The following is a 9152-nucleotide window of genomic DNA, read 5'->3' on the forward strand; positions in this document are numbered from 1 at the left end:
AGCGCAGCCACCTCCGGGCTACCGACACGAACCGGGACGAGCCAGCGCTGCTCCGGCACCGGCTCCTGCCGAGGCCCCAGCGGGAAGGAGACCGCGGGCAGCCGCTCCCGCAGCGCCCTCACGCCAGGGCCAACACGGGCCGGCCACGGCACAAGCCACCCGCCACAGCCCCCCGCCGCCCCCTCCCGGGCCCGCAGCGAGCCCCGAGCCCCCGCAGAACCGAGCGCGGCTCCCACCTGCGATGGCTGGGGCCGCCTCCGAGCTCCGCCGCCGCCTCACCGGGCTCCGGCCGCTGCCGCCGCTGCCGGGCCCGCACAGACGCTCCGGCAATGGCGGCTCTCCTGCCCCACGGCCGCCCTGGGGGCGCCAGCGGGGCCGGGCTTGTCCCCGCTCTGCCCAATCAGCGCGCGACAGAGCCACGAGTGACGGCAGCAGCAGCCAATCGCAGCCAGCGGCGGGCTCTGCACACGGCACAGCCCCGCCCCGCGCTCTCAGGGCCCCCCGGGCTGTGTGAGGGGAAGGGCGGAGATGAGGAACAGGCCTGGAACGGGCCCGGCCCCAGCCGCCATTGAGCTCCGAACACAAACAAAGTTCTCCGCAGCTCCCGGCCCGCCTTTCCCTGCCCTGGGTGTTCGGTGGCTCCGGCTCAGCGGGAAGCCCTGAGCCTCACTTCTCCCAGCGCTAATTAGGAGCATCAGTGCATAGCTAGTATTTCCCCCTAAAAGGGAAAACTGCCCCAGACCCCTGTGGATGAGTGCGGGAGGAGAGAGATTTCTGGCAGAAAACTCCAAAAACTCCGAGCAGGATCATGAGAAGTAAAGGAAGACCCTTAAAACCAGCTTCCCCACCCCTCCCTCCTCCCAGCTGTGCCTCCTCCCCCGGCAGTGCAGGGACACAGGGAATGGGGCCATGGTCACTCCATCCCCCGGGGCTTTTCCCGCTGCTCAGGGACAGGAGTCGTTCCCCTGCTGCACCCTGGGCTCCCTCCCACCGCAGACTTCTCCAGGAACTTCTCCAAGCTGAGTCCATCCCATGGAGAACAGCCCCCTCACAGTGCTGCAGCGTGGGTCACTCTGCCACGGGGTCAGTCCTTCTGAAAAGAACAGGCAAGGAGAGCAGCTCCTTTTTAATGCATTTATTGAGGGCAGCTCTAGGTGGGGGAAGCTCAACCACTGCTGCTCCCAATGGATGACCCAGAGGAGGAGATGTTCAGCTTTGCCACATGGCAGAGATGGGGATTCTGCCTTCAGGAGAGTCTCTAGGAAGACCCTGCCTCATTGCAAATCTTGGGTAGTCATGCATGTTATAAACGGGCCAGGAGACCAGCTCCTTTTAAAAAAGGCCTTTATTAAGCAGCACAGCTCTGGGGTGGGGGCCCGAGGGGTCGCGCACACCGCCACTGCTCCCACTGGACACCGCAGAAGAGGAGGATCCGTGCAGCTCTGTTACTAGGACAGAGCTGGGCCTTCCTTCCTCACGGGAGTCCCCGGGAAGACTCGTTCTTTCAGGCTCGTAGTCTAGGCTGTCATCCCAGTCGAATCTCCTCGAGGTTATGTCGGCCCCTGGAAAGAAGCCAGGGGACTCCTCTGGGTCTTCCTTGTTAGATGGTGCTGGTTTTATTCCTTCCCTTTTGCGTGGCTCGTTGTTTTGGGGTCTTTTCCAGTCTGGGTGCATCCCATAAGTCTCTGGTCTCTCTCGTTTGCATAAAAGTCAGTATGTCATCTTCCTCCTCAGAGCGGTACAGCAACTCGGGAAAGGGATACAGTGTTGCCAATTGGGAGTCTAGGAGCAGTGGGGGCAGTGCCTGGCTGAACACAGAACAAGAAACACAGGGTACAGCAACTTGGGAGAGGGGGCAGGGCCTGGCTGAACAAGGAACAAAAATATAGGGTACAGCAATTTGCGACAGGGGTACAAGGTAAGTAAACCTGGGACAGGGGTCCAAGGTAAGTAAGGAGTTTACAAACAGCAACTGGAACGTATTATTCTTAACAATATCCTGGGACCGGGGTACAAGATAAGTAAGGAGTTTACAAACAGCAACTGTAACATATTATTCTTAACAATATCCCCCCTCTTATATTTTGATCGGGCTCTAGCCCGCATCAACCATTAACTTCTGGCTCTTGGGAATATTTATCTCTTAATTCTCGATATTGCTCATATATTTCCCTGGCAGTTTTGTGCTCTCGATCCTGACTTTGAGTCTCCATTAACATGATCCTGGCCTGCTTCTTATCTTTTATTTCAGGGATTTGGATGCTTGCTTGTACTGTGGTAGTCACTGTCTTGATTAGGCAGGGGAGTAAACAGGGCAGGATCAAGAAACTTGCAAATGCACAGACAGCAATAAAGACTATTTTTTTCCACCACCCTTTTTTGAAGGACCAAAGGTCATTCCACCAGTCTGAGTTCACCAGAGGAGTCCATTCCTGGGTGCCCACATAAGCTATCTTTCGTATTTCTTTTGAGATGTTTTTGATTACCTCACTCTTGTCATCTATCTCCAGGCAACATTCAGAGGAATTAAACTTTCCACAAATGCCTCCTTCATCTGCCAATAGGTAGTCCACCGCCAGCCGAATCTGATAGACTACAGCCCTGGTTTGTGCCAATTGTGTGCTGATGTGGTCTAAAGCAAGGGCAGTTCTGTTTGACACCACTTCCAATACTGCCTGGAGACGGATGATTCGGTTTAACATATAGACTGGGGTACGATACCCCCAGGATCCATCCTGGGCCCACGTGGCCGGTCCATATGTCTTAATTATTTCCTCAGGGGTCCAGATCTTCCCCTTCCATTTCTGATTGCTTCCTAGGTCCATTACATGCCTCCTCTTTCGACTGCCTTTTTTTAAGTTATCATACAAGGGGACTCCCAAGTATGACCCTGATTTCTTAGGTAGGAGGAAAAAAGCAGGCTTTATTATCCCAATTGTGCAGCTTCCTGCCCAATCCCCTGGGAGGTGGGTATATGCAGTGCTCCCACAAATCCAAAATAAATACTCAGGGGCCTTCCAGAAAGTTTCCTGTGTGTCTGTAGGATGTTCCCAGTATTTTGAGAGTTCTCTTAACCCCCAAAAAGGGTTTATTCCTTTTTCTGCGCACTCATACAGTTTGTACCCCTCATGATAAATACACCCCCTTTCCTTTCTCCCAGTGGCCCAGTACCTGTTTGGTTCTTGGGGGATCCACCTGCTGCCTGAGTGTTTCACCGTCAGGTATCTTTTGCAGGCCATTTTTCCCACAGGGGTTTTGTATCCTCTTCCTGTCCTTTTAATGCATTCTTCCCCAATCACTCTTGCTTTCAGATCCCATTGTTCCCGTCCCCTGTTCCCTGTCTGGGGTTTTTGCTCAGTTAATTTCCACCTTAGAATGTCTAAAGGTGCCAGGCTGATCCCTTCCCAGGGCCAAATATCTGACATCTGGGTGTTCCCACATACCCAACAATTGGTTAAGTTTAACTCTCTGCTGATTCTCTCCATCAGGTCAATGAATAGGTTCTTACCTCGTGTTTCATCCAGATCACCTTTCCTTATCTTCAATTGTTTTTCTTTTATTACATCATTCAGTCCCTCCTGTTCAAAGCAGAGCCAGGATTCTCCTACAGGGCATTCTCCAAGAAGACGTTGCCTAAATGAGGCAGTATTTCTAGTAATCCAATATGTCTTTCCTTCCTCCTGACAGGTTTCTAATTTGGTGTGATCAAAACAGGTGGGATTGATGTTTGTGTGGACCCTCATCAGTGATCCTAGATCCTCTCCATCATATAGGGGATAGTAGCACTTTGTACATGCTTCTCCACTGTCCCCTATCCCAAGGCTCACCAGCTGGACCAACATCAGTCCACCTAAGAGTCCGGTATGAGCTAGTTTTGTTTTAGGGAGCTTCATGGCTCACCTTCCCTGTTAGCCTCACCCGGTCTTGCCTCTTAGGTCTTTTGGGGGATCAGGAGAGATGGTATGGTCCTTCTCCTCCCACCTTCTTCTTTAATTTAGTTGCCTTTTTGGAGAATGTCCTGTGGGAGAAGTCAATGGGTGGGGTTTTCATTCAACCAACTTTGCTAACATCAAAATTATTTTACAGCAACAACCACAAGAACTTTAAGAACACTCCCACTTAAACCAACTCACTCAGCAGAGTTCTGCAGTCTTTGTTTCTATTCTTTCTCTCTCAGTCTGTTTCTGGCTGCCTCTTAAGAGTCACTCTTAGACTGGTAGGATCTGTAATGGCAGTCCACTTGGGAGAATTTGTGGGGGGTTTTTCTGTGCCTTGTCCACAGTCAGGAGGAGGCGATACCGGTCCTTTTACACGTGAGACGTGAGTCCACCCCTTTTCTTGGGTCCGAATAGCAGCGTGGGTCACCAGCAGAACCTGGAAGGGACCTTCAAATTTTGGGGTTAAGGGGGTGTCTTTCCAGGATTTAATCAATACCCAATCCCCCGGATTGATCTGGTGGATGTTTGTGTCAAGTGGGAAGGTTTGGGGGAGATATCCTCTCTTTCTTAGGTTATTCAGGGTCCTCCCAATTGTCTCTAGGTACTTTTTAGCTATTTCTTCCCCTTCTATGTAATCTCCAGTGCTGTAAGGGGTCATTAGAAAGGGGAGCCCAAACATCATTTCGTATGGGGAGGCACCAAGGTCAGATCGTGGCCTGGTTCTGATTCTCAGGAGGGCGAGAGGCAAACACTTTAACCAGTTCATCTGGGTCTCAGCTATTAGTTTTGTTAACACATTTTTCAATGTCTTGTTCATACGTTCCACCCGACCCGAACTCTGGGGGTGCCATGGAGTGTGCAGTCTCCACTTTATTCCTAGAGCCTTTACAATGGCCTGTAAGGCTTGGGAGGTGAAATGGGATCCCCTGTCTGAGTCAATAGTATTCACTAGCCCATATCTAGGGATAATACTCTCCAGTATTACCCGGGCAACTTCTTCTGCTGTCTCCTTTTTTGTGGGGAATGCCTCTACCCAATGGGTTAGATGGTCAACTATCACCAATAGGTGTTTATATCCTTGTATAGGAGGCATTTCCGTGAAGTCTACTTGCACACTCTGGAATGGTCTCATGGCTAACTCTCTTCCCCCAGGTTCAGCCTTTCTCATTACTTTCTGGTTTACCTTCTGGCATATTACACACCCCTTTGTTATGGCCTTTGCTAGATCATAAACTCCCAAGCATAAGTTTTCCCTCAGAAAATGATCACACAACCCTTGGGTTCCCCAATGAGTCAGTTCATGTATCTCATTTAATATTTTCCGGGCTAAAGCCTTGTTCAGAAACTTTCGCCCATCTGAGGTTAACCATTCCCCTTGTTCCCCTTGAGACAATTCTAATTTTTTTATTACTTCCCACTCTTTCTTGGTAAATATTGGTTCCTTCTTTCCGTCCTCTTCAGTTACTACCTCATCCAGTTTAAAAATTTTCACCGATTCCTTTGGATCTAAGGCCACTTCTTTAGCTGCTTGGTCAGCAAGTCGGTTCCCTCTGCTTTCTAAGGAGTCTCCCTTCTGATGCCCCTTCATGTGGACCACTGCAATCTCTGTGGGTTTGGTCAAGGACTCTAATACTGATTTAATCAGCCCTTCATGTGCCAGGTTCTTCCCTTTTGAGTTCAGGTAGCCTCTCTCCTCCCAGATCTTACCAAAGGTATGGACTATCCCAAAGGCATACTTTGAATCTGTATAGATGGTTCCTTTTTCTCTCTCTAGCAAGTCCAGACCCCTCTTTAGAGCATGAACCTCACAGCACTGAGCTGACCAACTGGGGGGTAGTCTCCCTTTTTCTAGGACCTCTAGTTTTCCTTCCCCTACCTCTATGACTACTGCATACCCTGAATATCTTTTCCCCTCCACCACCCTGGAGGAACCATCAGTAAATAGTACCTTCCCATAGGGCAGGGGTACATCTCCCAGATCCTCCCTCACTTTGGTTTGGAGATTTACCAATTCTAAGCAGTCATGTTCTAATTCAGACAGAGGCTTCCCTGACAAAAAAATTGTGCCAGGTTCAGGCCCTTGGAGGTTACTAGCTCCAAATTGCTAGTATCCATTAGGATGACTTCATATTTTAATATCCTGGCATCTGTCAGCCACTGCTGAGCCTTTCGGCTCAAGATTGTTTTTAAATCATGTGGTGTGTGGACTCTGATCTTATCCTGTAGGGTTAGCTTTTTGGCCTCTTCTATTAAAATGGCAGCAGCAGCTATTGATTGCATGCAGGTGGGCCACCCACGAGCTACTGGGTCCAGCAGTTTGGATTGACAGGCTATGGGCTTACGACATCCTCCCCATTCCTGGGTCAGAACCCCATATGCAGTCCCTTCTTCAGAGTTGACAAACAAATCAAATTCTTTTTTTTTTTTTTTAAGTCAGGCAGGCTTAAAACTGGTGCTGAGGACAGCTTAACCTTCAGCTGATTTAATTGCGCTTCATCTTCAGCTGTCTACCTTATGGGTTCACAATCAACTAGCTTTTCATAAAGAAACTTGATGCTCTGGGTATATTGTTCCATCCATAGTTTGCAATTATCTAAAAAGGCTTAAGAGTTTTCTTATGTCCCTCTTTGTTTTTGGTGCAGGTATGGCTAGAATGCCTGATACTCTTTCTGGGCTCAGTTCTTCTGGTTTTCAGATGCTGGTACAGTTGGGAGCACATCCAAGGATCTTTAGTACCATACCAAGGCCACTGTCCTTGTATCTCTAGTTTGGGCTAGACCTCTATACAGTAATGGATCATCTTGATCCGGTCTAGGCCCTTGGTGGCCTCTTGTGCATCCCAGCAATTTAACATTTGCCCTAGTGGGCTATCGGGGGGAATGGTTCTGGTGGCCTCTTCATTCCCCTTGGGACCTACTCTCTTACTTAAACACTGTCCCATTGCTCCTCCTATCTCTGGACCTTCACTTAAAACTTACGGTGCCTCTACTCGAACAAAACTGGAACTGACAAACAACACAACCTCTAACTTAAAACTGGCCCTTACTTAAACTTTATAAAGGTACTCCTGCTCAAACTAAAAAATTTCTAATGACAGACAACTGACCTTTCAAACCTCAACAAAAACTCACACTCTAGGAATTCACTCTCTCCTCTTTTCACACTAGGGAATACACTCAATTTTCTCACACAGGAATCCACACCCTTTCTTACACTCGGCCGGCCTTCCACTCACACTTTGAATTTTCTGGGGCTTGCAGTCTCCGCTTGCCCCGGGGGTTAGGTCCCAGCGGGGCTTGCAGGTTCCGCTTGCCCCTCCCTACACCCCAATCCCGTTCCCCTCGCGCCTCGCCTCCCTGACCCCCTTGCCAGCGAAGACTATGAGCACTCCTGGGTCGACGTCGAGGGGACCCTAGCACTAGACGCTCCTGGGACCTTCCCCCGTCCCTGTCTCAGTGCCGTCCACAAGATTTGGTCAGCAGGGCTCACCCCGGAACCCCCTGCCCCTCCGCTCCCTGACTATCCCCCTTCCCCAGTGAGAATAGCTTCTGCGCGAGGGCTGACTGTAAGTGAGTGGTGGGAGAATTCCCCCTTGCCTCCTAGCCGCTCCGCCCACCAGGGAATGGCTTCGGCTAAGGGATGCGTGAGTGTATTACTCTAGCTGCCTCGCCCGCCCGCGCAGACTACCTGCCCCTGTGCTCTCCGGCAGCAGGTTAACGACCTCCCTTCTCAGGAACCCCCTGAGCCGAGACTGAGCCGCGACAACTAGAGCCTTTCAGCACGTCCTGTGTCACAGACCCTGGGAAGCGAGGGCCCTTCGCTGACCGCCTGGTGCCGGTAGGGCCTGGGGACCCCCAATTCCAATTCCCCGGTCAGGTCGTCTGAGTACCCAAGCGGGGGGGGTGTGTTCACTCACACCGAACCTAGGCACCCCCACACACCACCCCGGGAGTTACCTAGATTGCCTGCGTGTGACTCTCACTCACCTAGGCCTTCCACACGCCCGGAGCAGCCTAGGCCGTTTAGCCCTTTTCAGTAGAGGGGCCTACCCCTATGTGCGCCACTCACTCTCTTAGGTACCCTCTGCGCACTCAGAGGGGGGCTTTTATCCCCAGGAGACGCCTCACTCGTTTCTCTGGGCCCAAGTGAGCCTCTTTCGCTTCCTGCCGTTCCCGGCCGGCCCCCTCGCGGGAGTCCGGAACCGCGGTACTGGGCAGTCCGCACTCGCCCCGGGGGTCTGAGCTGCCAGCCCCCGTCTCACTCACACATCCACTCACTCGCCTCCTACTCCCGCCACCGGTGGCTTACCCAATCCGGCGCTCTTCTGCGATGTCGATCCCAGGCTGTTCTTCTGGGTCCGGTATAGCCAGCGGTCCTCTGGAGGCCCAATAGGGTGGGCGGCCGTCCCGTCCCTGGTCCTCTTCAGCGCGTGGCTATCCCGGACGAGCCCCCAAGCTGTGATAAACGGGCCAGGAGACCAGCTCCTTTTAAAAAAGGCCTTTATTAAGCAGCACAGCTCTGGGGTGGGGGCCCGAGGGGTCGCGCACACCGCCACTGCTCCCACTGGACACCGCAGAAGAGGAGGATCCGTGCAGCTCTGTTACTAGGACAGAGCTGGGCCTTCCTTCCTCACGGGAGTCCCCGGGAAGACTCGTTCTTTCAGGCTCGTAGTCTAGGCTGTCATCCCAGTCGAATCTCCTCGAGGTTATGTCGGCCCCTGGAAAGAAGCCAGGGGACTCCTCTGGGTCTTCCTTGTTAGATGGTGCTGGTTTTATTCCTTCCCTTTTGCGTGGCTCGTTGTTTTGGGGTCTTTTCCAGTCTGGGTGCATCCCATAAGTCTCTGGTCTCTCTCGTTTGCATAAAAGTCAGTATGTCATCTTCCTCCTCAGAGCGGTACAGCAACTCGGGAAAGGGATACAGTGTTGCCAATTGGGAGTCTAGGAGCAGTGGGGGCAGTGCCTGGCTGAACACAGAACAAGAAACACAGGGTACAGCAACTTGGGAGAGGGGGCAGGGCCTGGCTGAACAAGGAACAAAAATATAGGGTACAGCAATTTGCGACAGGGGTACAAGGTAAGTAAACCTGGGACAGGGGTCCAAGGTAAGTAAGGAGTTTACAAACAGCAACTGGAACGTATTATTCTTAACAATATCCTGGGACCGGGGTACAAGATAAGTAAGGAGTTTACAAACAGCAACTGTAACATATTATTC

General features: G+C 51.7%; 1 long non-coding RNA gene across 1 annotated transcript; it reads right to left on the bottom strand.

The window, feature by feature from the left end:
* Window positions 1-1327: 1327 nt before the first annotated feature.
* LOC147646361 (uncharacterized) lies at window positions 1328-9152 on the bottom strand. Its single transcript, XR_015281889.1, has 2 exons — window positions 8247-9152; window positions 1328-4385 (listed from the first exon to the last, which is right to left on the bottom strand). It is a non-coding gene; the product is annotated as an uncharacterized LOC147646361 (long non-coding RNA).

This window comes from Cyanistes caeruleus, unplaced genomic scaffold, assembly GCF_971803275.1.
Source record: "Cyanistes caeruleus unplaced genomic scaffold, bCyaCae1.hap1.1 HAP1_SCAFFOLD_100, whole genome shotgun sequence".
Lineage (NCBI taxonomy): Eukaryota > Metazoa > Chordata > Aves > Passeriformes > Paridae > Cyanistes > Cyanistes caeruleus.